Source organism: Scyliorhinus torazame, unplaced genomic scaffold (assembly GCF_047496885.1).
Source record: "Scyliorhinus torazame isolate Kashiwa2021f unplaced genomic scaffold, sScyTor2.1 scaffold_358, whole genome shotgun sequence".
Classification (NCBI taxonomy): domain Eukaryota; kingdom Metazoa; phylum Chordata; class Chondrichthyes; order Carcharhiniformes; family Scyliorhinidae; genus Scyliorhinus; species Scyliorhinus torazame.
In genome coordinates this window covers 2,879-28,757 of record NW_027308085.1, presented here as the reverse complement: position 1 = coordinate 28,757, position 25,879 = coordinate 2,879, and the positions used below count along the sequence as shown (strand labels likewise).

At 56.2% G+C, this 25,879-nt stretch overlaps 1 long non-coding RNA gene across 1 annotated transcript in view; it reads right to left on the bottom strand.

Annotated features, from left to right (window-relative positions):
* Positions 1-17,084, bottom strand: part of LOC140406192 (uncharacterized) — a 186,725-nt gene extending 169,641 nt beyond the window's left edge. Inside the window, exon 1 of the long non-coding RNA XR_011939074.1 lies at positions 16,962-17,084. This is a non-coding gene — a long non-coding RNA (uncharacterized lncRNA). The remainder of the gene's footprint in view (positions 1-16,961) is intronic.
* Between the last annotated feature and the right edge of the window lie 8,795 nt (positions 17,085-25,879).

Here is a 25,879-nt window from a genome sequence, read left to right as displayed (position 1 = left end):
TCGGAGCGGAGATTTAAAAAGCGCGGGAGCTGCGAGTCGGAGCGGAGATTTAAAAAGAGCGGGAGCTGCGAGTCGGAGCGGAGATTTAAAAAGATCAGGAGCTGCAAGTCGGAGCGGAGATTTAAAAAGAGGAGGAGCTGCGAGTCGGAGCGGAGATTTAAAAAGAGCGGGAGCTGAGAGTCGGAGCTGAGATTTAAAAAGCGCAGGAGCTGCGAGTCAGAGCAGAGATTTAAAAGGCGCAGGAGTGGAGAGTCGGAGCGGAGATTTAAAAAGAGCGGGAGCTGCGAGTCGGAGCGCAGATTTAAAAAGCGCGGGAGCTGCGAGTCGGAGCGGAGATTTAAAAAGCGCGGGAGCAGAGAGTCGGAGCGGAGATTTAAAAAGAGCGTGAGCTGTGAGTCGGAGCGGAGATTTCAAAAGCGCGGGAGCTGAGAGTCGGAGCGGAGATTTAAAAAGAGCGGGAGCGGCGAGTCGGAGCGGAGATTTAAAAAGCGCGGGAGCTGCAAGTCGGGATAGGAGATTTTAAAAGAGCGGGAGCTGAGAGTCGGAGCGGAGATTTAAAAAGAGTGGGAGCTGCGAGTCGGAGCGGAGATATTAAAAGGAGCGGAGATATTAAAGAGAGCGGGAGCTGCGAGTCGGAGCGGAGATTTAAAAAGCGCGGGAGCTGCAAGTCGAGATAGGAGATTTTAAAAGAGCGGGAGCTGAGAGTCGGAGCGGAGATTTAAAAAGAGTGGGAGCTGCGAGTCGGAGCGGAGAATTAAAAAGCGCAGGTGCTGCGAGTGGGAGCAGAGATTTAAAAATGCAGGAGCTGACAATCGGAGCGGAGATTTAAAAAGCGCAGGAGCTGCCAGTCGGAGCGGTGATTTAAAAAGAGCGGGAGCTCCGAGTCGGAGCGGAGATTTAAAAAGCGCGAGAGCTGCGAGTCGGAGCGGAGATTTATAAAGAGCGGGAGCTGCGAGACGGAGCAGAGATTTAAAAAGCGCGGGAGCTGCGAGACGGAGCGGAGATTTAAAAAGCGTGGCAGCTGCGAGTCGGAGCGGAGGTTTAAAAAGCGCGGGAGCTGCGAGTCGGAGCGGAGATTTAAAAAGCGCGGGAGCAGAGAGTCGGAGCGGAGATTTAAAAAGAGCGTGAGCTGCGAGTCGGAGCGGAGATTTCAAAAGCGCGGGAGCTGAGAGTCGGAGCGGAGATTTATAAAGAGCGGGAGCTGCGAGTCGGAACGGAGATTTAAAAAGCGTGGGAGCTGCGAGTCGGAGCGGAGATTTAAAAAGCGCGGGAGCTGCGAGTCGGAGGGGAGATTTAAAAAGCGTGGGAGCTGCGAGTCGGAGCGGAGATTTAAAAAGCGCGGGAGCTGCGAGTCGGAGCGGAGATTGAAAAAGAGCGGGAGCTGCGAGTCGGAGCGGAGATTTAAAAAGAGCAGGAGCTGCAAGTCGGAGCGGAGATTTAAAAAGAGCGGGAGCTGAGAGTCGGAGCTGAGATTTAAAAAGCGCAGGAGCTGCGAGTCAGAGCAGAGATTTAAAAGGCGCAGGAGTGGAGAGTCGGAGCGGAGATTTAAAAAGAGCGGGAGCTGCGAGTCGGAGCGCAGATTTAAAAAGCGCGGGAGCTGCGAGTCGGAGCGGAGATTTAAAAAGCGCGGGAGCAGAGAGTCGGAGCGGAGATTTAAAAAGAGCGTGAGCTGCGAGTCGGAGCGGAGATTTCAAAAGCGCGGGAGCTGAGAGTCGGAGCGGAGATTTAAAAAGAGCGGGAGCGGCGAGTCGGAGCGGAGAATTAAAAAGCGCGGGAGCTGCAAGTCGGGATAGGAGATTTTAAAAGAGCGGGAGCTGAGAGTCGGAGCGGAGATTTAAAAAGCGCAGGTGCTGCAAGTCGGAGCAGAGATTTAAAAATGCAGGAGCTGACAGTCGGAGCGGAGATTTAAAAAGCGCAGGAGCTGCGAGTCGGAGCGGAGATTTAAAAAGCGCGGTAGCAGAGAGTCGGTGCGGAGATTTAAAAAGAGCGTGAGCTGCGAGTCGGAACGGAGATTTCAAAAGCGCGGGAGCAGAGAGTCGGAGCGGAGATTTATAAAGAGCGGGAGCTGCGAATCGGAGCGCAGATTTAAAAAGAGCGGGAGCTCCGAGTCGGAGCGGAGATTTAAAAAGCGCGAGAGCTGCGAGTCGGAGCGGAGATTTATAAAGAGCAGGAGCTGCGAGACGGAGCGGAGATTTAAAAAGCGCGGCAGCAGCGAGTCGGAGCGGAGGTTTAAAAAGCGCGGGAGCTGCGAGTCGGAGCGGAGATTTATAAAGAGCGGGAGCTGCGAGTCGGAGCGGAGATTTAAAAAGCGCGGGAGCAGAGAGTCGGAGCGGAGATTTAAAAAGAGCGTGAGCTGCGAGTCGGAGCGGAGATTTCAAAAGAGCGGGAGCTGCGAGTCGGAGCGCAGATTTAAAAAGCGCGGGAGCTGCGAGTCGGAGCGGAGATTTAAAAAGCGCGGGAGCAGAGAGTCGGAGCGGAGATTTAAAAAGAGCGTGAGCTGCGAGTCGGAGCGGAGATTTCAAAAGCGCGGGAGCTGAGAGTCGGAGCGGAGATTTAAAAAGAGCGGGAGCGGCGAGTCGGAGCGGAGATTTAAAAAGCGCGGGAGCTGCAAGTCGGGATAGGAGATTTTAAAAGAGCGGGAGCTGAGAGTCGGTGCGGAGATTTAAAAAGAGCGGGAGCTGCGAGTCAGAGCGGAGATTTAAAAAGCGCAGGTGCTGCAAGTCGGAGCAGAGATTTAAAAATGCAGGAGCTGACAGTCGGAGCGGAGATTTAAAAAGCGCAGGAGCTGCGAGTCGGAGCGGAGATTTAAAAAGCGCGGTAGCAGAGTCGGTGCGGAGATTTAACAAGAGCGTGAACTGCGAGTCGGAGCGGAGATTTCAAAAGCGCGGGAGCAGAGAGTCGGAGCGGAGATTTATAAAGAGCGGGAGCTGCGAATCGGAGCGCAGATTTAAAAAGAGCGGGAGCTCCGAGTCGGAGCGGAGATTTAAAAAGCGCGAGAGCTGCGAGTCGGAGCGGAGATTTATAAAGAGCAGGAGCTGCGAGACGGAGCGGAGATTTAAAAAGCGCGGCAGCTGCGAGTCGGAGCGGAGGTTTAAAAAGCGCGGGAGCTGCGAGTCGGAGCGGAGATTTATAAAGAGCGGGAGCTGCGAGTCGGAGCGGAGATTTAAAAAGCGCGGGAGCAGAGAGTCGGAGCGGAGATTTAAAAAGAGCGTGAGCTGCGAGTCGGAGCGGAGATTTCAAAAGCGCGGGAGCTGAGAGTCGGAGCGGAGATTTATAAAGAGCGGGAGCTGCGAGTCGGAGTGGAGATTTAAAAAGCGTGGGAGCTGCGAGTCGGAGCGGAGATTTAAAAAGCGCGGGAGCTGCGAGTCGGAGCGGAGATTTAAAAAGAGCGGGAGCTGCGAGTCGGAGCGGAGATTTAAAAAGATCAGGAGCTGCAAGTCGGAGCGGAGATTTAAAAAGAGGAGGAGCTGCGAGTCGGAGCGGAGATTTAAAAAGAGCGGGAGCTGAGAGTCGGAGCTGAGATTTAAAAAGCGCAGGAGCTGCGAGTCAGAGCAGAGATTTAAAAGGCGCAGGAGTGGAGAGTCGGAGCGGAGATTTAAAAAGAGCGGGAGCTGCGAGTCGGAGCGCAGATTTAAAAAGCGCGGGAGCTGCGAGTCGGAGCGGAGATTTAAAAAGCGCGGGAGCAGAGAGTCGGAGCGGAGATTTAAAAAGAGCGTGAGCTGTGAGTCGGAGCGGAGATTTCAAAAGCGCGGGAGCTGAGAGTCGGAGCGGAGATTTAAAAAGAGCGGGAGCGGCGAGTCGGAGCGGAGATTTAAAAAGCGCGGGAGCTGCAAGTCGGGATAGGAGATTTTAAAAGAGCGGGAGCTGAGAGTCGGAGCGGAGATTTAAAAAGAGTGGGAGCTGCGAGTCGGAGCGGAGATATTAAAAGGAGCGGAGATATTAAAGAGAGCGGGAGCTGCGAGTCGGAGCGGAGATTTAAAAAGCGCGGGAGCTGCAAGTCGAGATAGGAGATTTTAAAAGAGCGGGAGCTGAGAGTCGGAGCGGAGATTTAAAAAGAGTGGGAGCTGCGAGTCGGAGCGGAGAATTAAAAAGCGCAGGTGCTGCGAGTGGGAGCAGAGATTTAAAAATGCAGGAGCTGACAATCGGAGCGGAGATTTAAAAAGCGCAGGAGCTGCCAGTCGGAGCGGTGATTTAAAAAGAGCGGGAGCTCCGAGTCGGAGCGGAGATTTAAAAAGCGCGAGAGCTGCGAGTCGGAGCGGAGATTTATAAAGAGCGGGAGCTGCGAGACGGAGCAGAGATTTAAAAAGCGCGGGAGCTGCGAGACGGAGCGGAGATTTAAAAAGCGTGGCAGCTGCGAGTCGGAGCGGAGGTTTAAAAAGCGCGGGAGCTGCGAGTCGGAGCGGAGATTTAAAAAGCGCGGGAGCAGAGAGTCGGAGCGGAGATTTAAAAAGAGCGTGAGCTGCGAGTCGGAGCGGAGATTTCAAAAGCGCGGGAGCTGAGAGTCGGAGCGGAGATTTATAAAGAGCGGGAGCTGCGAGTCGGAACGGAGATTTAAAAAGCGTGGGAGCTGCGAGTCGGAGCGGAGATTTAAAAAGCGTGGGAGCTGCGAGTCGGAGCGGAGATTTAAAAAGCGCGGGAGCTGCGAGTCGGAGCGGAGATTGAAAAAGAGCGGGAGCTGCGAGTCGGAGCGGAGATTTAAAAAGAGCAGGAGCTGCAAGTCGGAGCGGAGATTTAAAAAGAGCGGGAGCTGAGAGTCGGAGCGGAGATTTAAAAAGAGCGGGAGCTGCGAGTGGGAGCGGAGATTAAAAAAAGAGCGGGAGCTGCGAGTCGGAGCGGAGATTTAAAAAGCGCAGGAGGTGCGAGTCGGAGCTGTGATTTAAAAAGAGCGGGAGCTGCGAGATTCGTTGCGGAGACTAAAAAAGAGCGTGAGCTGCGTGTCGGAGCGGAGATTTAAAAAGCGCGGGAGCTGCGAGTCGGAGGGGAGATTTATAAAGAGCGTGAGCTGCGAGTCGGAGGGGAGATTTAAAAAGCGTGGGAGCTGCGAGTCGGAGCGGAGATTTAAAAAGCGCGGGAGCTGCGAGTCGGAGCGGAGATTTAAAAAGAGCAGGAGCTGCAAGTCGGAGCGGAGATTTAAAAAGAGGAGGAGCTGCGAGTCGGAGCGGAGATTTAAAAAGAGCGGGAGCTGAGAGTCGGAGCAGAGATTTAAAAAGAGCGGGAACTGAGAGTCGGAGCTGAGATTTTAAAAGCGCAGGAGCTGCGAGTCGGAGCGGAGATTTAAAAGGCGCAGGAGTGGAGAGTCGGAGCGGAGATTTAAAAAGAGCGGGAGCTGCGAGTCGGAGCGGAGATTTAAGAAGCGCGGGAGCTGCGAGTCGGAGCGGAGATTTCAAAAGCGCGGGAGCTGAGAGTCGGAGCGGAGATTTATAAAGAGCGGGAGCTGCGAGTCGGAGCGGAGATATTAAAAGGAGCGGAGATATTAAAGAGAGCGGGAGCTGCGAGTCGGAGCGGAGATTTAAAAAGCGCGGGAGCTGCAAGTCGAGATAGGAGATTTTAAAAGAGCGGGAGCTGAGAGTCGGAGCGGAGATTTAAAAAGAGTGGGAGCTGCGAGTCGGAGCGGAGAATTAAAAAGCGCAGGTGCTGCGAGTGGGAGCAGAGATTTAAAAATGCAGGAGCTGACAATCGGAGCGGAGATTTAAAAAGCGCAGGAGCTGCCAGTCGGAGCGGTGATTTAAAAAGAGCGGGAGCTCCGAGTCGGAGCGGAGATTTAAAAAGCGCGAGAGCTGCGAGTCGGAGCGGAGATTTATAAAGAGCGGGAGCTGCGAGTCGGAGCGGAGGTTTAAAAAGCGCGGGAGCTGCGAGTCGGAGCGGAGATTTAAAAAGCGCGGGAGCAGAGAGTCGGAGCGGAGATTTAAAAAGAGCGTGAGCTGCGAGTCGGAGCGGAGATTTCAAAAGCGCGGGAGCTGAGAGTCGGAGCGGAGATTTATAAAGAGCGGGAGCTGCGAGTCGGAGTGGAGATTTAAAAAGCGTGGGAGCTGCGAGTCGGAGCGGAGATTTAAAAAGAGCGGGAGCTGCGAGTCGGAGCGGAGATTTAAAAAGATCAGGAGCTGCAAGTCGGAGCGGAGATTTAAAAAGAGGAGGAGCTGCGAGTCGGAGCGGAGATTTAAAAAGAGCGGGAGCTGAGAGTCGGAGCTGAGATTTTGAAAGCGCAGGAGCTGCGAGTCAGAGCAGAGATTTAAAAAGAGCGGGAGCTGCGAGTCGGAGCGCAGATTTAAAAAGCGCGGGAGCTGCGAGTCGGAGCGGAGATTTAAAAAGCGCGGGAGCAGAGAGTCGGAGCGGAGATTTAAAAAGAGCGTGAGCTGCGAGTCGGAGCGGAGATTTCAAAAGCGCGGGAGCTGAGAGTCGGAGCGGAGATTTAAAAAGAGCGGGAGCGGCGAGTCGGAGCGGAGATTTAAAAAGCGCGGGAGCTGCAAGTCGGGATAGGAGATTTTAAAAGAGCGGGAGCTGAGAGTCGGTGCGGAGATTTAAAAAGAGCGGGAGCTGCGAGTCAGAGCGGAGATTTAAAAAGCGCAGGTGCTGCAAGTCGGAGCAGAGATTTAAAAATGCAGGAGCTGACAGTCGGAGCGGAGATTTAAAAAGCGCAGGAGCTGCGAGTCGGAGCGGAGATTTAAAAAGCGCGGTAGCAGAGTCGGTGCGGAGATTTAACAAGAGCGTGAACTGCGAGTCGGAGCGGAGATTTCAAAAGCGCGGGAGCAGAGAGTCGGAGCGGAGATTTATAAAGAGCGGGAGCTGCGAATCGGAGCGCAGATTTAAAAAGAGCGGGAGCTCCGAGTCGGAGCGGAGATTTAAAAAGCGCGAGAGCTGCGAGTCGGAGCGGAGATTTATAAAGAGCAGGAGCTGCGAGACGGAGCGGAGATTTAAAAAGCGCGGCAGCTGCGAGTCGGAGCGGAGGTTTAAAAAGCGCGGGAGCTGCGAGTCGGAGCGGAGATTTATAAAGAGCGGGAGCTGCGAGTCGGAGCGGAGATTTAAAAAGCGCGGGAGCAGAGAGTCGGAGCGGAGATTTAAAAAGAGCGTGAGCTGCGAGTCGGAGCGGAGATTTCAAAAGCGCGGGAGCTGAGAGTCGGAGCGGAGATTTATAAAGAGCGGGAGCTGCGAGTCGGAGTGGAGATTTAAAAAGCGTGGGAGCTGCGAGTCGGAGCGGAGATTTAAAAAGCGCGGGAGCTGCGAGTCGGAGCGGAGATTTAAAAAGAGCGGGAGCTGCGAGTCGGAGCGGAGATTTAAAAAGATCAGGAGCTGCAAGTCGGAGCGGAGATTTAAAAAGAGGAGGAGCTGCGAGTCGGAGCGGAGATTTAAAAAGAGCGGGAGCTGAGAGTCGGAGCTGAGATTTAAAAAGCGCAGGAGCTGCGAGTCAGAGCAGAGATTTAAAAGGCGCAGGAGTGGAGAGTCGGAGCGGAGATTTAAAAAGAGCGGGAGCTGCGAGTCGGAGCGCAGATTTAAAAAGCGCGGGAGCTGCGAGTCGGAGCGGAGATTTAAAAAGCGCGGGAGCAGAGAGTCGGAGCGGAGATTTAAAAAGAGCGTGAGCTGTGAGTCGGAGCGGAGATTTCAAAAGCGCGGGAGCTGAGAGTCGGAGCGGAGATTTAAAAAGAGCGGGAGCGGCGAGTCGGAGCGGAGATTTAAAAAGCGCGGGAGCTGCAAGTCGGGATAGGAGATTTTAAAAGAGCGGGAGCTGAGAGTCGGAGCGGAGATTTAAAAAGAGTGGGAGCTGCGAGTCGGAGCGGAGATATTAAAAGGAGCGGAGATATTAAAGAGAGCGGGAGCTGCGAGTCGGAGCGGAGATTTAAAAAGCGCGGGAGCTGCAAGTCGAGATAGGAGATTTTAAAAGAGCGGGAGCTGAGAGTCGGAGCGGAGATTTAAAAAGAGTGGGAGCTGCGAGTCGGAGCGGAGAATTAAAAAGCGCAGGTGCTGCGAGTGGGAGCAGAGATTTAAAAATGCAGGAGCTGACAATCGGAGCGGAGATTTAAAAAGCGCAGGAGCTGCCAGTCGGAGCGGTGATTTAAAAAGAGCGGGAGCTCCGAGTCGGAGCGGAGATTTAAAAAGCGCGAGAGCTGCGAGTCGGAGCGGAGATTTATAAAGAGCGGGAGCTGCGAGACGGAGCAGAGATTTAAAAAGCGCGGGAGCTGCGAGACGGAGCGGAGATTTAAAAAGCGTGGCAGCTGCGAGTCGGAGCGGAGGTTTAAAAAGCGCGGGAGCTGCGAGTCGGAGCGGAGATTTAAAAAGCGCGGGAGCAGAGAGTCGGAGCGGAGATTTAAAAAGAGCGTGAGCTGCGAGTCGGAGCGGAGATTTCAAAAGCGCGGGAGCTGAGAGTCGGAGCGGAGATTTATAAAGAGCGGGAGCTGCGAGTCGGAACGGAGATTTAAAAAGCGTGGGAGCTGCGAGTCGGAGCGGAGATTTAAAAAGCGCGGGAGATGCGAGTCGGAGCGGAGATTTAAAAAGAGCGGGAGCTGCGAGTCGGAGCGGAGATTTAAAAAGATCAGGAGCTGCAAGTCGGAGCGGAGATTTAAAAAGAGGAGGAGCTGCGAGTCGGAGCGGAGATTTAAAAAGAGCGGGAGCTGAGAGTCGGAGCTGAGATTTAAAAAGCGCAGGAGCTGCGAGTCAGAGCAGAGATTTAAAAGGCGCAGGAGTGGAGAGTCGGAGCGGAGATTTAAAAAGAGCGGGAGCTGCGAGTCGGAGCGCAGATTTAAAAAGCGCGGGAGCTGCGAGTCGGAGCGGAGATTTAAAAAGCGCGGGAGCAGAGAGTCGGAGCGGAGATTTAAAAAGAGCGTGAGCTGCGAGTCGGAGCGGAGATTTCAAAAGCGCGGGAGCTGAGAGTCGGAGCGGAGATTTAAAAAGAGCGGGAGCGGCGAGTCGGAGCGGAGAATTAAAAAGCGCGGGAGCTGCAAGTCGGGATAGGAGATTTTAAAAGAGCGGGAGCTGAGAGTCGGAGCGGAGATTTAAAAAGCGCAGGTGCTGCAAGTCGGAGCAGAGATTTAAAAATGCAGGAGCTGACAGTCGGAGCGGAGATTTAAAAAGCGCAGGAGCTGCGAGTCGGAGCGGAGATTTAAAAAGCGCGGTAGCAGAGAGTCGGTGCGGAGATTTAAAAAGAGCGTGAGCTGCGAGTCGGAACGGAGATTTCAAAAGCGCGGGAGCAGAGAGTCGGAGCGGAGATTTATAAAGAGCGGGAGCTGCGAATCGGAGCGCAGATTTAAAAAGAGCGGGAGCTCCGAGTCGGAGCGGAGATTTAAAAAGCGCGAGAGCTGCGAGTCGGAGCGGAGATTTATAAAGAGCAGGAGCTGCGAGACGGAGCGGAGATTTAAAAAGCGCGGCAGCAGCGAGTCGGAGCGGAGGTTTAAAAAGCGCGGGAGCTGCGAGTCGGAGCGGAGATTTATAAAGAGCGGGAGCTGCGAGTCGGAGCGGAGATTTAAAAAGCGCGGGAGCAGAGAGTCGGAGCGGAGATTTAAAAAGAGCGTGAGCTGCGAGTCGGAGCGGAGATTTCAAAAGCGCGGGAGCTGAGAGTCGGAGCGGAGATTTATAAAGAGCGGGAGCTGCGAGTCGGAGTGGAGATTTAAAAAGCGTGGGAGCTGCGAGTCGGAGCGGAGATTTAAAAAGCGCGGGAGCTGCGAGTCGGAGCGGAGATTTAAAAAGAGCGGGAGCTGCGAGTCGGAGCGGAGATTTAAAAAGATCAGGAGCTACAAGTCGGAGCGGAGATTTAAAAAGAGGAGGAGCTGCGAGTCGGAGCGGAGATTTAAAAAGAGCGGGAGCTGAGAGTCGGAGCTGAGATTTAAAAAGCGCAGGAGCTGCGAGTCAGAGCAGAGATTTAAAAGGCGCAGGAGTGGAGAGTCGGAGCGGAGATTTAAAAAGAGCGGGAGCTGCGAGTCGGAGCGCAGATTTAAAAAGCGCGGGAGCTGCGAGTCGGAGCGGAGATTTAAAAAGCGCGGGAGCAGAGAGTCGGAGCGGAGATTTAAAAAGAGCGTGAGCTGCGAGTCGGAGCGGAGATTTCAAAAGCGCGGGAGCGGAGAGTCGGAGCGGAGATTTAAAAAGAGCGGGAGCGGCGAGTCGGAGCGGAGATTTAAAAAGCGCGGGAGCTGCAAGTCGGGGTAGGAGATTTTAAAAGAGCGGGAGCTGAGAGTCGGAGCGGAGATTTAAAAAGAGTGGGAGCTGCGAGTCGGAGCGGAGATTTAAAAAGCGCAGGAGCTGCGAGTCGGAGCGGAGATTTAAAAAGCGCGGTAGCAGAGAGTCGGTGCGGAGATTTAAAAAGAGCGTGAGCTGCGAGTCGGAGCGGAGATTTCAAAAGCGCGGGAGCAGAGAGTCGGAGCGGAGATTTATAAAGAGCGGGAGCTGCGAATCGGAGCGCAGATTTAAAAAGAGCGGGAGCTGCGAGTCGGAGCGGAGGTTTAAAAAGCGCGGGAGCTGCGAGTCGGAGCGGAGATTTATAAAGAGCGGGAGCTGCGAGTCGGAGCAGTGATTTAAAAAGCGCGGGAGCTGCGAGTCGGAGCGGAGATTTAAAAAGAGAGGGAGCTGCGAGTCGGAGCGGAGATTTAAAAAGATCGGGAGCTGAGAGTCGGAGCGGAGATTTAAAAAGAGCGGGAGCTGCGAGTGGGAGCGGAGATTAAAAAAAGAGCGGGAGCTGCGAGTCGGAGCGGAGATTTAAAAAGCGCAGGTGGTGCGAGTTGGAGCGGAGATTTTAAAAGAGCGGGAGCGGAGAGTCGGAGCGGAGATTTAAAAAGAGCGGAAGCTGTGAGTCGGAGCGGAGATTTAAAAAGAGCGGGAGCTGCGAGCCGGAGCGGAGTTAAAAAGCGCGGGAGCTGCGAGTCGGAGCTGTGATTTAAAAAGAGCGGGAGCTGCGAGTCGTTGCGGAGATTAAAAAAGAGCGTGAGCTGCGAGTCGGAGCGGAGATTTAAAAAGCGCGGGAGCTGCGAGTCGGAGCGGAGATTTATAAAGAGCGGGAGCTGCGAGTCGGAGTGGAGATTTAAAAAGCGTGGGAGCAGAGAGTCGGAGCGGAGATTTAAAAAGAGCGTGAGCTGTGAGTCGGAGCGGAGATTTCAAAAGCGCGGGAGCTGAGAGTCGGAGCGGAGATTTAAAAAGAGCGGGAGCGGCGAGTCGGAGCGGAGATTTAAAAAGCGCGGGAGCTGCAAGTCGGGATAGGAGATTTTAAAAGAGCGGGAGCTGAGAATCGGAGCGGAGATTTAAAAAGCGCGGGAGCAGAGAGTCGGAGCGGAGATTTAAAAAGAGCGTGAGCTGCGAGTCGGAGCGGAGATTTCAAAAGCGCGGGAGCTGAGAGTCGGAGCGGAGATTTATAAAGAGCGGGAGCTGCGAGTCGGAGTGGAGATTTAAAAAGCGTGGGAGCTGCGAGTCGGAGCGGAGATTTAAAAAGCGCGGGAGCTGCGAGTCGGAGCGGAGATTTAAAAAGAGCGGGAGCTGCGAGTCGGAGCGGAGATTTAAAAAGATCAGGAGCTGCAAGTTGGAGCGGAGATTTAAAAAGAGGAGGAGCTGCGAGTCGGAGCGGAGATTTAAAAAGAGCGGGAGCTGAGAGTCGGAGCTGAGATTTAAAAAGCGCAGGAGCTGCGAGTCAGAGCAGAGATTTAAAAAGCGCGGGAGCAGAGAGTCGGAGCGGAGATTTAAAAAGAGCGTGAGCTGTGAGTCGGAGCGGAGATTTCAAAAGCGCGGGAGCTGAGAGTCGGAGCGGAGATTTAAAAAGAGCGGGAGCGGCGAGTCGGAGCGGAGATTTAAAAAGCGCGGGAGCTGCAAGTCGGGATAGGAGATTTTAAAAGAGCGGGAGCTGAGAGTCGGAGCGGAGATTTAAAAAGAGTGGGAGCTGCGAGTCGGAGCGGAGAATTAAAAAGCGCAGGTGCTGCGAGTGGGAGCAGAGATTTAAAAATGCAGGAGCTGACAATCGGAGCGGAGATTTAAAAAGCGCAGGAGCTGCCAGTCGGAGCGGTGATTTAAAAAGAGCGGGAGCTCCGAGTCGGAGCGGAGATTTAAAAAGCGCGAGAGCTGCGAGTCGGAGCGGAGATTTATAAAGAGCGGGAGCTGCGAGACGGAGCAGAGATTTAAAAAGCGCGGGAGCTGCGAGACGGAGCGGAGATTTAAAAAGCGTGGCAGCTGCGAGTCGGAGCGGAGGTTTAAAAAGCGCGGGAGCTGCGAGTCGGAGCGGAGATTTAAAAAGCGCGGGAGCTGCGAGTCGGAGCGGAGATTTAAAAAGAGCGTGAGCTGCGAGTCGGAGCGGAGATTTCAAAAGCGCGGGAGCTGAGAGTCGGAGCGGAGATTTATAAAGAGCGGGAGCTGCGAGTCGGAACGGAGATTTAAAAAGCGTGGGAGCTGCGAGTCGGAGCGGAGATTTAAAAAGCGCGGGAGCTGCGAGTCGGAGCGGAGATTTAAAAAGAGCGGGAGCTGCGAGTCGGAGCGGAGATTTAAAAAGATCAGGAGCTGCAAGTCGGAGCGGAGATTTAAAAAGAGGAGGAGCTGCGAGTCGGAGCGGAGATTTAAAAAGAGCGGGAGCTGAGAGTCGGAGCTGAGATTTAAAAAGCGCAGGAGCTGCGAGTCAGAGCAGAGATTTAAAAGGCGCAGGAGTGGAGAGTCGGAGCGGAGATTTAAAAAGAGCGGGAGCTGCGAGTCGGAGCGCAGATTTAAAAAGCGCGGGAGCTGCGAGTCGGAGCGGAGATTTAAAAAGCGCGGTAGCAGAGAGTCGGAGCGGAGATTTAAAAAGAGCGTGAGCTGCGAGTCGGAGCGGAGATTTCAAAAGCGCGGGAGCAGAGAGTCGGAGCGGAGATTTATAAAGAGCGGGAGCTGCGAATCGGAGCGCAGATTTAAAAAGAGCGGGAGCTCCGAGTCGGAGCGGAGATTTAAAAAGCGCGAGAGCTGCGAGTCGGAGCGGAGATTTATAAAGAGCAGGAGCTGCGAGACGGAGCGGAGATTTAAAAAGCGCGGCAGCTGCGAGTCGGAGCGGAGGTTTAAAAAGCGCGGGAGCTGCGAGTCGGAGCGGAGATTTATAAAGAGCGGGAGCTGCGAGTCGGAGCGGAGATTTAAAAAGCGCGGGAGCAGAGAGTCGGAGCGGAGATTTAAAAAGAGCGTGAGCTGCGAGTCGGAGCGGAGATTTCAAAAGCGCGGGAGCTGAGAGTCGGAGCGGAGATTTATAAAGAGCGGGAGCTGCGAGTCGGAGTGGAGATTTAAAAAACGTGGGAGCTGCGAGTCGGAGCGGAGATTTAAAAAGCGCGGGAGCTGCGAGTCGGAGCGGAGATTTAAAAAGAGCGGGAGCTGCGAGTCGGAGCGGAGATTTAAAAAGATCAGGAGCTGCAAGTCGGAGCGGAGATTTAAAAAGAGGAGGAGCTGCGAGTCGGAGCGGAGATTTAAAAAGAGCGGGAGCTGAGAGTCGGAGCTGAGATTTAAAAAGCGCAGGAGCTGCGAGTCAGAGCAGAGATTTAAAAGGCGCAGGAGTGGAGAGTCGGAGCGGAGATTTAAAAAGAGCGGGAGCTGCGAGTCGGAGCGCAGATTTAAAAAGCGCGGGAGCTGCGAGTCGGAGCGGAGATTTAAAAAGCGCGGGAGCAGAGAGTCGGAGCGGAGATTTAAAAAGAGCGTGAGCTGCGAGTCGGAGCGGAGATTTCAAAAGCGCGGGAGCGGAGAGTCGGAGCGGAGATTTAAAAAGAGCGGGAGCGGCGAGTCGGAGCGGAGATTTAAAAAGCGCGGGAGCTGCAAGTCGGGGTAGGAGATTTTAAAAGAGCGGGAGCTGAGAGTCGGAGCGGAGATTTAAAAAGAGTGGGAGCTGCGAGTCGGAGCGGAGATTTAAAAAGCGCAGGAGCTGCGAGTCGGAGCGGAGATTTAAAAAGCGCGGTAGCAGAGAGTCGGTGCGGAGATTTAAAAAGAGCGTGAGCTGCGAGTCGGAGCGGAGATTTCAAAAGCGCGGGAGCAGAGAGTCGGAGCGGAGATTTATAAAGAGCGGGAGCTGCGAATCGGAGCGCAGATTTAAAAAGAGCGGGAGCTGCGAGTCGGAGCGGAGGTTTAAAAAGCGCGGGAGCTGCGAGTCGGAGCGGAGATTTATAAAGAGCGGGAGCTGCGAGTCGGAGCAGTGATTTAAAAAGCGCGGGAGCTGCGAGTCGGAGCGGAGATTTAAAAAGAGAGGGAGCTGCGAGTCGGAGCGGAGATTTAAAAAGATCGGGAGCTGAGAGTCGGAGCGGAGATTTAAAAAGAGCGGGAGCTGCGAGTGGGAGCAGAGATTAAAAAAAGAGCGGGAGCTGCGAGTCGGAGCGGAGATTTAAAAAGCGCAGGTGGTGCGAGTTGGAGCGGAGATTTTAAAAGAGCGGGAGCGGAGAGTCGGAGCGGAGATTTAAAAAGAGCGGAAGCTGTGAGTCGGAGCGGAGATTTAAAAAGAGCGTGAGCTGCGAGCCGGAGCGGAGTTAAAAAGCGCGGGAGCTGCGAGTCGGAGCGGAGATTTAAAAAGCGCGGGAGCTGCGAGTCGGAGCGGAGATTTAAAAAGCGTGGGAGCTGCGAGTCGGAGCGGAGATTTAAAAAGCGCAGGAGCTGCGAGTCGGAGCGGAGATTTAAAAAGAGGAGCTGCGAGTCGGAGCGGAGATTTAAAAAGAGCGGGAGCGGAGAGTCGGAGCGGAGATTTAAAAAGAGCGGGAGCTGAGAGTCGGAGCGGAGATTTAAAAAGAGGGGGTGCTGCGAGTCGGAGCGGAGATTTAAAAAGAGCAGGAGCTCCGAGTCGGAGCGGAGATTTATAAAGAGCAGGAGCTGCTAGAATAGCCAATGTTGTTCCTCTGTTTAAGAAGGGTAGCAAGAATAATCCAGGGAACTACAGGCCGGTGAGCCTTACGTCAGTGGTAGGGAAATTACTGGAGAGAATTCTTCGAGACAGGATCTACTCCTATTTGGAAGCAAATGGACGTATTTGTGAGAGGCAGCATGGTTTTGTGAAGGGGAGGTCGTGTCTCACTAACTTGATAGAGTTTTTCGAGGAGGTCCCTAAGATGATTGATGCAGGTAGGGCAGTGGATGTTGTCTATATGGACTTCAGTAAGGCCTTCGACAAGGTCCCTCATGGTCGACTCGTGAAAAAGGTGAAGTCACACGGGATCAGGGGTGAGCTGGCAAGGTGGATACAGAACTGGCTAGGTCATAGAAGGCAGAGAGTAGCAATGGAAGGATGCTTTTCTAATTGGAGGGCTGTGACCAGTGGTGTTCCGCAGGGATCAGTGCTGGGACCTTTGCTATTTGTAGTATATATAAATGATTTGGAGGAAAATGTAACTGGCCTGATTAGTAAGTTTGCAGACGACACAAAGGTTGGTGGAATTGCGGATAGTGATGAGGACTGTCAGAGGATACAGCAGGATTTAGATTGTTTGGAGACTTGGGCGGAGAGATTGTAGCTGGAGTTTAATCCGGACAAATGTGAGATAATGCATTTTGGAAGGTCTAATGCAGGTAGGAAATATACAGTGAATGGTAGAACCCTCATGAGTATTGAAAGTCAGAGAGATCTAGGAGTACAGGTCCACAGGTCACTGAAAGGGGCAACACAGGTGGAGAAGGTAGTCAAGAAGGCATACGGCATGCTTGCCTTCATTGGCTGGGGTATTGAGTATAAGAATTGGCAAGTCATGTTGCAGCTGTATAGAACCTTAGTTAGGCCACACTTGGAGTATAGTGTTCAATTCTGGCTGCCACACTACCAGAAGGATGTGGAGGCTTTAGAGGATGCATAACAGATTTACCAGAATGTTGCCTGGTATGGTGGGCATTAGCTATGAGGAGCGGTTGAATAAACTCGGTTTGTTCTCACTGGAACGAAGGAGGTTGAGGGGCGACCTGATAAACGTCTACAAAATTATGAGGGGCATAGACAGAGTGGATAGTCAGAGGCTTTTCCCCAGGGTAGAGGGGTCAATTACTAGGGGGCATAGGTTTAAGGTGAGAGGGGCAAGGTTTAGAGTAGATGTACGAGGCAAGTTTCTTACACAGAGGGTAGTGGGTGCCTGGAACTCGCTACCAGAGGAGGTGGTGGAAGCAGGGACGATAGTGACGTTTAAGGGGCATCTTGACAAATACATGAATAGGATGGGAATAGAGGGATACGGACCCAGGAAGTGTAGAAAATTGTAGTTTAGTCGGGCAGCATGGTCGGCACGCGCTTGGAGGGCCGAAGGGCCTGTTCCTGTGCTGTACTTTTCTTTGTTCTTGTTCTCCTGGAGGGGTCCGAAGGAACGGACGCTGGGGCATACATCGCAGGCATGTTTGAGAAGCTGCTGGGGGATGGGGCGTTCTCCCGGCCCTTGGAGGTGGATAGGGCTCACAGATCACTCGCGAGCAAGCCGCGAATGGGAGACCCCACCGCCCCTCCCCCGAGGGCTATGGTGGTGAGATTCCACAGGTTCTCAGATAAGGAGCGTATTCTGCAGTGGGCCAAGCAGACGCGGAGCTGTAAGTGGGACAATATCCTGCGGGTTTACCAAGACTGAGCGTGGAGGTGGCCTGGAGGAGAGCAGGCTTCAATCAGATCAGGGCGATCCTTTTCAAGAAAAAGGTGAAGTTTGGACTGCTATACCCAGCCCGTCTCTGGGTCACGCATGAGGATCAGCACTTTTACTTTGAGTCGCCTGAGGAAGCGTTGGATTTTGCAATAAAGAAAGGGCTGACGAAGGACTGGGAACTTTTGAACTTGGCTGCAACGTTAGTGTTTCTGTTTCCTCTGTTTTTGTAAAAAGTTTCTCGTTTTGCTTGGAACCAGCAGTAGAGCTGAGTGAGTTTAGGTTTTCATTTGCATTGTTGGGGGATGGAGGTGTGCTAGTTTTGATCTTGGGTCTTTTTCAATTGGGCAATTGTGTGAGGATTGTTTGATGTTGGAGTTTGTGTGTGTGAGCTGGGGGGGGGGGGGGGGGGGAAATATCCGTGGAGGTTTGGGTAGCCGAGGGTGAAGGAGTTCTCCTTCTACTCACACGTGCATAAAGTGTACTCCCGGATTGATATCTTTATTTTGAGCAGGGCCTTGCTGGCTGGAGTGTGGACACAGGGCGCTCGGCGATAACAATCTCAGACCATGCTCCGCCCTGGGTTGACCTGCAGGTTAGTAAAGACAGTAATCAGCACCTGCACTGGAGGTTGGATGTGGGACTTTTGGCGGATGAAGGGGTGTGCGAGCAGCTGAGGAAATGCATTCAGAGCTACCTGCAGGTCAATGACACAGGGAAACTTTGGCAGCAGTGGTTTGGGAAGCACTGAAGGCGGTGGTAAGGGGGGAGCTGATCTCGATCCGGGCTCATAGGGAGAAGGTTGACAGGGCAGAGACGGACCGACTGGTAAAGGAGATATTACAGATCGACAGGAGGCATGCGCAGGCCCCAGAGGAAGGGCTCCTGAGGGAACGTCGGAGGCTGCAGGCAGAGTTTAGCTTGCTGACCACAGGGAGGGCAGTGGAGCAGCTGAGAAAGGCAAGGGGGGGCGATTTATGAACATGGGGAGAAGGCCAGCAGATTGCTTGCACAGCAGCTTAGGAAGAGGGAGGCAGCTAGGGAGATAGGGAAAGTAAATGACGGAGATGGGAACGTGGTCGGAGATTCAGCAGGGGTGAATAAGGCGTTTAGAGATTTTTACAGCAGGCTGTACAGGTCGGAACCCCCTACGGGGCCGGAGGGCATGAGGCACTTCTTGGAGGGGCTGAATTTCCCAAAGGTGGAAGGAGAGCGGGTAGAAGGGCTGGGGGCCCCAATTGGGTTGGAAGAGATAGTGGAGGGGCTTGAAGGCCATGCAGTCAGGTAAAGCCCCGGGGCCGGACGGGTACCCAGTGGAGTTTTATAAAACGTTCTCTGGGATATTGGGGCTGGTGTTGATGAGGATGTTCAATGAGGCAAGGGAAAGAGGGGTGGTGCCCCCGACGATGTCACAGGCAATGATTTTGCTGATGCTTAAGCAGGCCAAGAACCTGGAGCTGTGTGGGTCCTACAGGCCGATCTCCCTGCTGAATGTGGATGCGAAGTTGCTGGTAAAATCTTGGCCTCCAGGATTGAGGACTGTGTTCCAGCCGTTATTGGGGAGGACCAGACGGGGTTTGTTAAGGGCAGGCAGCTGGTGGCCAATGTAAGGCGGCTGTTAAATGTGATTATAATGCCCCCGGAAGGTAGAGAGGTGGAGGTAGTGGTCGCAATGGATGCAGAAAAGGCTTTTGATCGGGTAGAATGGGATTATCTGTGGGAGGCACTGGAACGGTTTGGATTCGGGTGGGGCTTTATTGACTGGGTCAGGTTGCTGTATCAGGCTCCTGTGGCAAGTGTGCAGACGAACAGGACAACGTCGGACTATTTTAGACTGCACCGGGGGACGAGACAAAGATGCCCCCACTCCCCACTGTTGTTGACACACACACACACGGATGCCCCCTCTCCCCACTGTTGTACACACCACACACACACCACACAACTTTAACACGGTCATAGATCCGAGGCTGGATCAGTGGAGTTCGAGGACAGGGAGGGTGCCAGCTTGGACGACTAAGAGCGAAGGAGTTTTCTATTTTCTCCCATCTGCACAAAATGTACTCCTGGATCGATTTTTACATTTTGGATAGGGCTTTCCTGGCAGGGGTGGTAGACACAAAGTATTCGGCGATTGTTGTATCGGACCATGCCCCACACTGGGTGGATTTACGGGCGAGCAAGGAGGGGAGCCAGTGCCTGTGGGACTGTTAACGGATGAGGAGGTGTGTGCGCAACTGAGGGAGGCCATGCAGAACTATGCGGCGATAAACGACACGGGGAGGTTTCGGCGGCAACGGTATGGGAGGCACTGCAGGCAGTAGTTGGGGGGGGGGGGGGCGGGGGCGGGGGGGGGGGGTGATTTCGGTACGGGCTCCTCGGGAGAAGGTGGAGCGGCAGAGGTGGACAGCCTGGTTAGGGAGATTCTCCAGGTGGATAGAAGGCACTCGGAAGGGCCGGAGGCGGGATTGTTGAAGGAGCAGCAAAAGCTGCAGATGGAGTCTGGTCTGCTATCCACGGGGAAGGCGATAGGGCAGTTGAGAAAGGAGAGAGGGACGGTGTATGAATATGGGGAGAAGGCCAGTAGGATGTTAGCACACCAGCTCAGGAAATGGGAGACAGCTAGGGAGATAGGAAGAGTGAAGGGCAGAGGGGGGAAAACACGATCTTGGACCCAGTGGAGATGAACTGAGTGCTCATGGAATTTTACAGTCGGCTGTATGAGTCGGAGCCCCCAGCTGGGGCGGAGGGGATGAGGCAATTCTTGGAGGGTTTGGAGTTTCCGAAGGTGGAAGAAGGGTTGGTGCTGGGAGCCCCGATCAGGCTTGAAGTAGTAGAGGGATTGGAGGCTATGCAGTCGGGCAAGGCCCTGGGGCCGGACGGATACCCAATGGAATTTTATAAGATGTTTTCTGGGGTGCTGGGTCCATTGCTGGCGAGGCCATTTAATGAGGCTCGGGAGCGGGGTGTTCTTCCCCAACAATGTCAAATTGATTCTGAAGCGGGAGAAGGACGCAAAACATACAGATCTTACTGAATGTAGACGCCAAGTTGCTGGCCAAGGTTTTGGCCTCGAGGATAGAGGACTGTGCTCCAGGGGTAATAGGCAGACATCCACCTGAGGAAGGAGCAGTGCTCCGAAAGTTAGAGCTTCGAAACAAACCTGTTTGTAAGACTTTTTACTGTGCTCACCCCAGTCCAACGCCGGCATCGCCACATCGGGGGTAATAGGGGAGGACCACACAGGATTTTTTAAAGGAAGGCAGTTAACGGCCAACGTCAGAAGGCTCTTGAATGACATCATGATGCCCTCCAAGGGGAGGGAGGTGGAGGTAGTGGTCGCTAAGAATGCGGAGAAGGCCTTCGACCGGGTGGCGAGGACGTGTTTGTAGGAGGTCCTGGGACGGTTTGCGTTTGGGCAGGGCTTTGTAGACTGGGTCCAGTTGCTGTACCAGGCACCGGTGGCAAGAGTGCGGACGAACCGAGTGAGCTCGGATTATTTTAGACTGAGCTGGGGTACAAGGCGGCGATGTCCCCTCTCCCACTGTTACTTGCCTTGGCTATAGAGCCATTGGCAATGGCACTGAGCGCGTCAAAGGACTAGAAGGGGCTAGTCCGGGGGGCGAGTGGAATACAGGGTCTCGTTATATGCGGACAAACCTACTCCTGTACATTTCTGACCCATTACGGGGGATGGGAGAGATTATGCGGATCTTAGGGGAAATTGGCCAGTTCTCGGGGTATAAATTGAACATGGGTAAAGGTGAGGTCTTTGTGATCCAGGCGAGGGGGCAGGAGAGGAGAGTGGGGAAGTTGCCGTTTAAAGTGGTGGGAGAGAGTTTTCGATACTTGGGAATTCAGGTGGCACGGGGGTGGGAGCAGATACAAAATTAAATCTGGCCCGGTTAGTTGAGCAATGAAGGAGGACTTTCAGAGGTGGGAAATGCTCCCATTGTCACAGGCGGGGAGGGTAGACTATAAAGATTTTTTTTCAATTTTAGTATACCAAATTATTGGCGTGGTCAATCCACCTAACCTGCACATCTTTGGGTTGTGGGGGTGAAACCCACGCAGACACGGGGAGAACGTGCAAACTCCACACGGACAGTGACCCAGAGCCAGGATTCGAACCCGGGTCCTCGGCGCTGTAGTCTCAGTGCTAACCACTGCGCACGTGCCGCCCTCCAGACGGTAAAGATGACGGTTCTCCTGAGATTTTGGTTTGTTTTTCAGTGTCTCTCTACTTTTATCCCAAAGGCCTTTTTTAAGCATGTTAATGCGGTTATCTCTGTGTTTGTATGGGCGGGCAAAACCCTGCGGGTAAGGAAGGTGCTGTTGGAGTGGAGGCGGAGATGGGGGGGGGGGATTTCTACCGAACTTTAGGAATTACTACTGGCCGCCAAATATAGCCAAGATCAGGAAGTGGGTAGTGGGGGAGGGGTCGGTGTAGGAGCGGGTGAAGGCGGCATGTCGGGGCACAAGCTTATAGGCACTGGTAACGGCACCTCTGCCGCGCTCGCCGTCTTGGTACTGCACAAGCCCGGTGGTGGCTCTGAGAGTTTGGGGGCAGTAGCGGAAGCATATGGGAGTGGAGGGGGCATTGGTGTGGGCTCCAATCTGTGGCATCGCCGGTTTGTGCCGGGGCGGTTGGATGGGGGGTTTCGGAGGTGGCAGAGAGCAGGGATTGAGAGGCTGGGGGATCTGTTTATCAATGGGAGCTTTCCGTGTTTGGAGGATCTGGAGGAGGAGTTTGAACTGCCAGGAGGGAATGGGTTTCGCTATCTGCAGGTGAGAGACTTTGTACGAAGGCAGGTTGCGACCCTTCTACCGCCCCAGGGGATACAGGATAAGGTAGTTTCAAAAACGGGAGTGGGGGAAGGGAAGGTCTCGGAAATTTATAAAGAGCTCATGGAGTGGGAGGGAACCCAGATAGGGAAGGTGAAGCGCAAGTGGGAATATGAGTTGGGTAAGGAACTGGAGGCAGGACTGTGGGAGGATAGAGTCGAGTCAACACGTCGTCATGTGCCAGGCTCGGCCTGATACAATGTAAGGTGGTCCATCGGGCACACATGACGGTGGCCCGGATGAGCAGTTTTGGGGTGGAGGACAGGTGTGGGCGGTGAGCCCGCAAACCATGTCCACATGCTCTGGGCATGTCTGAAACTTAGGAGATTCTGGCAGGGATTTGCGGATGTCATGTCCGCGGTTCTAAAAACGAGGGTGGCGCCGAGTCCAGAGGTGGCGATTTTTGGAGTGTCGGAAGACCCGGGACTCCAGGGGGCGAGAGAGGCTGACGTTTTGGCCTTTGCCTCCTTGGTAGCCCGGAGATGGATCCTATTAACCTGGAGGGCCTCGGAGCCCCCGAAATCGGGGGTATGGGTTAGCGACATGGCCGGGTTTCTCAGGCTTGAGAAAATCAGGTTCGCCCCAAGGCGATCAATGTTAGGGTTCGTCCGGAGGTGGCAGCCGTTAATCGACTTCTTCGGGGTTGTTAGTTGGGAGTTATTTACGGAATTAGGTTTAAATTTGTATTTGTTGTTATAAAATTGTAAATGCTTTGATAATTTTTTTATTTTTTTTTTAATCACAAGATCACAGACCACAGGGGCGTAACGGTGGCACAGTGTTTAGCACTGCTGCCTCACCACCAGGGACCCGGGTTCGATATCTCTGGTGACTGTGGAGCTTGCACATCCTCCCCGTGACTGCGTGGGTTTCCTCCGGGTGCTCCGGTTTCCTCCCGCAGTCCACAGATGTGGTTAGGTGGGGTTATGGGCCTCGGTAGGGTCGCTGCAGACTCAATGGGTTGAATGGCCGCCTTCTGCACTGTACAGATTCTACGGATTGCAACAGGAGATGGTTTGGATAAACAAATAAGAAACATGAAGGAAGGTATATAGGCGGATTAAAGATGATGTGCGTACAAGCCACTGCAGGTTTCCTCCACTGGAACATGGGTTTCGGAGCAGGGGCAGGCCATTCAGCCCATTGACCCTGCTCCACCCTTCAACAAAATCATGGCAGCTTGGATTGTGACCTCAACTTCACCTTCCTGTCTGCCCCAGACCCCGTCACCCCAATAACCCACGACCCCCTTGTCGATCAGAATCTATCTAACTCCGCTTTGAACCAATCCCAATCCAATGACCCAGCCTCCACTGCTCTTTGGCGAAGATAATTCCACAGATGAACAAAATTCTCATTGTCGCCGTCGTAAATGCAATCTTATTCGCAATCTGTCCCCCCCCCCCCCCCATATCTGAAACATTTGGCATGTTTTTAAACACCCAGGGATCCATTGCTCCGCGTGGCAGCTGGAAATTAAAACAGAATTTGCCAGTACAAGTCCGGGACTTCACCACACAGCCAGTGGCGGACACAGGCACATCACAGTTCCTTGCATTCCAGCTCATACCACCACCCACCTGCCACTCCCTTACTCCATCCAGCCAGGGCATCAAGACAAACCACAAATACAGAGGGTGAAGGCTGTTCCAAAGCTTGGCAGGAAATAGAACAGCTTTGATTGGTCGATAGAATTGACTCCATATTCAAGCGAGCTGCATGATTGGAATAGAGATTTCTGCCTTATTCTGGTAACTTTCTGCTGTGGTGTATTCAAGTACATTACAGCCAAAATTGAGCATTAAAATAGTGCCACCCTATCTTACATCAGACAGAAACCAACAGCATAGTTGACCATACCAGTATGTCTGCACATCACTTTGCGCACTGCCCCACATCACATTAGGGTAGCCACATTCAACCTGACCAGGTGCTGAGAAAGTACTCATGACCACGCTCACATACTGCCATGCAGTCGTACCTACATCCTGCATTAAACGGTGCAAAAGCATTGGTAAAAGCAGCCTGCTCGTCGACACTCTGTCTGGACCCATGCCCCCAAGTTAACGACATCACATCATCCGTATGCAACCCCAAAATGTCCAGGCAACACTGTTGAAAATTCCCAAGTGACTAAGTTCACACTTCTACAAGACATCGAGAGCGGAGGGGCAGAAAGGGTTGGTGAGCAAGACAGCGAGGAAAGCAGATGGGTCATAACTGTAACACCCTTATCTGGCAGAAGTCAATCGGGGGAGGGGGGGTAGCGAAGAGACAGGCAGACAGGTAAAGGGCGAGGGAGTCAGACAGACGGAGGGGGGACGTTGAGGGAGTCAGACAGACGGAGGGGGGACGTTGAGGGAGTCAGACAGACGGAGGGGGACGTTGAGGGGGGCGGGCAGACGGCGAGGGGGGCGGGCAGACGGCGAGGGGGGCGGGCAGACGGCGAGGGGGGGCGGGCAGACGGCGAGGGGGGCGGGCAGACGGCGAGGGGGGCGGGCAGACGGCGAGGGGGGCGGGCAGACGGCGAGGGGGGCGGGCAGACGGCGAGGGGGGCGGGCAGACGGCGAGGGGGCGGGCAGACGGCGAGGGGGGCGGGCAGACGGCGAGGGGGGCGGGCAGACGGCGAGGGGGGCGGGCAGACGGCGAGGGGGGGCGGGCAGACGGCGAGGGGGGCGGGCAGACGGCGAGGGGGGCGGGCAGACGGCGAGGGGGGCGGGCAGACGGCGAGGGGGGCGGGCAGACGGCGAGGGGGGCGGGCAGACGGCGAGGGGGGCGGGCAGACGGCGAGGGGGGCGGGCAGACGGCGAGGGGGGCGGGCAGACGGCGAGGGGGGCGGGCAGACGGCGAGGGGGGCGGGCAGACGGCGAGGGGGGCGGGCAGACGGCGAGGGGGGCGGGCAGACGGCGAGGGGGGCGGGCAGACGGCGAGGGGGCGGGCAGACGGCGAGGGGGGCGGGCAGACGGCGAGGGGGGCGGGCAGACGGCGAGGGGGGCGGGCAGACGGCGAGGGGGGCGGGCAGACGGCGAGGGGGGCGGGCAGACGGCGAGGGGGGCGGGCAGACGGCGAGGGGGGCGGGCAGACGGCGAGGGGGGCGGGCAGACGGCGAGGGGGGCGGGCAGACGGCGAGGGGGCGGGCAGACGGCGAGGGGGGGCGGGCAGACGGCGAGGGGGGCGGGCAGACGGCGAGGGGGGCGGGCAGACGGCGAGGGGGCGGGCAGACGGCGAGGGGGGCGGGCAGACGGCGAGGGGGGCGGGCAGACGGCGAGGGGGGCGGGCAGACGGCGAGGGGGGCGGGCAGACGGCGAGGGGGGCGGGCAGACGGCGAGGGGGGCGGGCAGACGGCGAGGGGGGCGGGCAGACGGCGAGGGGGGCGGGCAGACGGCGAGGGGGGCGGGCAGACGGCGAGGGGGCGGGCAGACGGCGAGGGGGGCGGGCAGACGGCGAGGGGGGCGGGCAGACGGCGAGGGGGGCGGGGCAGACGGCGAGGGGGGCGGCAGACGGCGAGGGGGGCGGGCAGACGGCGAGGGGGCGGCAGACGCGAGGGGGCGGGCAGACGGCGAGGGGGGGCGGGCAGACGGCGAGGGGGGCGGGCAGACGGCGAGGGGGGCGGGCAGACGGCGAGGGGGGCGGGCAGACGGCGAGGGGGCGGGCAGACGGCGAGGGGGGCGGGCAGACGGCGAGGGGGGCGGGCAGACGGCGAGGGGGGCGGGCAGACGGCGAGGGGGGCGGGCAGACGGCGAGGGGGGCGGGCAGACGGCGAGGGGGGCGGGCGAGGGCAGACGGCGAGGGGGGCGGGCAGACGGCGAGGGGGGCGGGCAGACGGCGAGGGGGGCGGGCAGACGGCGAGGGGGGCGGGCAGACGGCGAGGGGGGCGGGCAGACGGCGAGGGGGGCGGGCAGACGGCGAGGGGGGCGGGCAGACGGCGAGGGGGGCGGGCAGACGGCGAGGGGGGCGGGCAGACGGCGAGGGGGGCGGGCAGACGGCGAGGGGGCGGGCAGACGGCGAGGGGGGCGGGCAGACGGCGAGGGGGGCGGGCAGACGGCGAGGGGGGCGGGCAGACGGCGAGGGGGCGGGCAGACGGCGAGGGGGGCGGGCAGACGGCGAGGGGGGCGGGCAGACGGCGAGGGGGGCGGGCAGACGGCGAGGGGGGCGGGCAGACGGCGAGGGGGGCGGGCAGACGGCGAGGGGGGCGGGCAGACGGCGAGGGGGGCGGGCAGACGGCGAGGGGGGCGGGCAGACGGCGAGGGGGGCGGGCAGACGGCGAGGGGGGCGGGCAGACGGCGAGGGGGGCGGGCAGACGGCGAGGGGGGCGGGCAGACGGCGAGGGGGGCGGGCAGACGGCGAGGGGGGCGGGCAGACGGCGAGGGGGCGGGCAGACGGCGAGGGGGGCGGGCAGACGGCGAGGGGGGCGGGCAGACGGCGAGGGGGGCGGGCAGACGGCGAGGGGGGCGGGCAGACGGCGAGGGGGGCGGGCAGACGGCGAGGGGGGCGGGCAGACGGCGAGGGGGGCGGGCAGACGGCGAGGGGGGCGGGCAGAC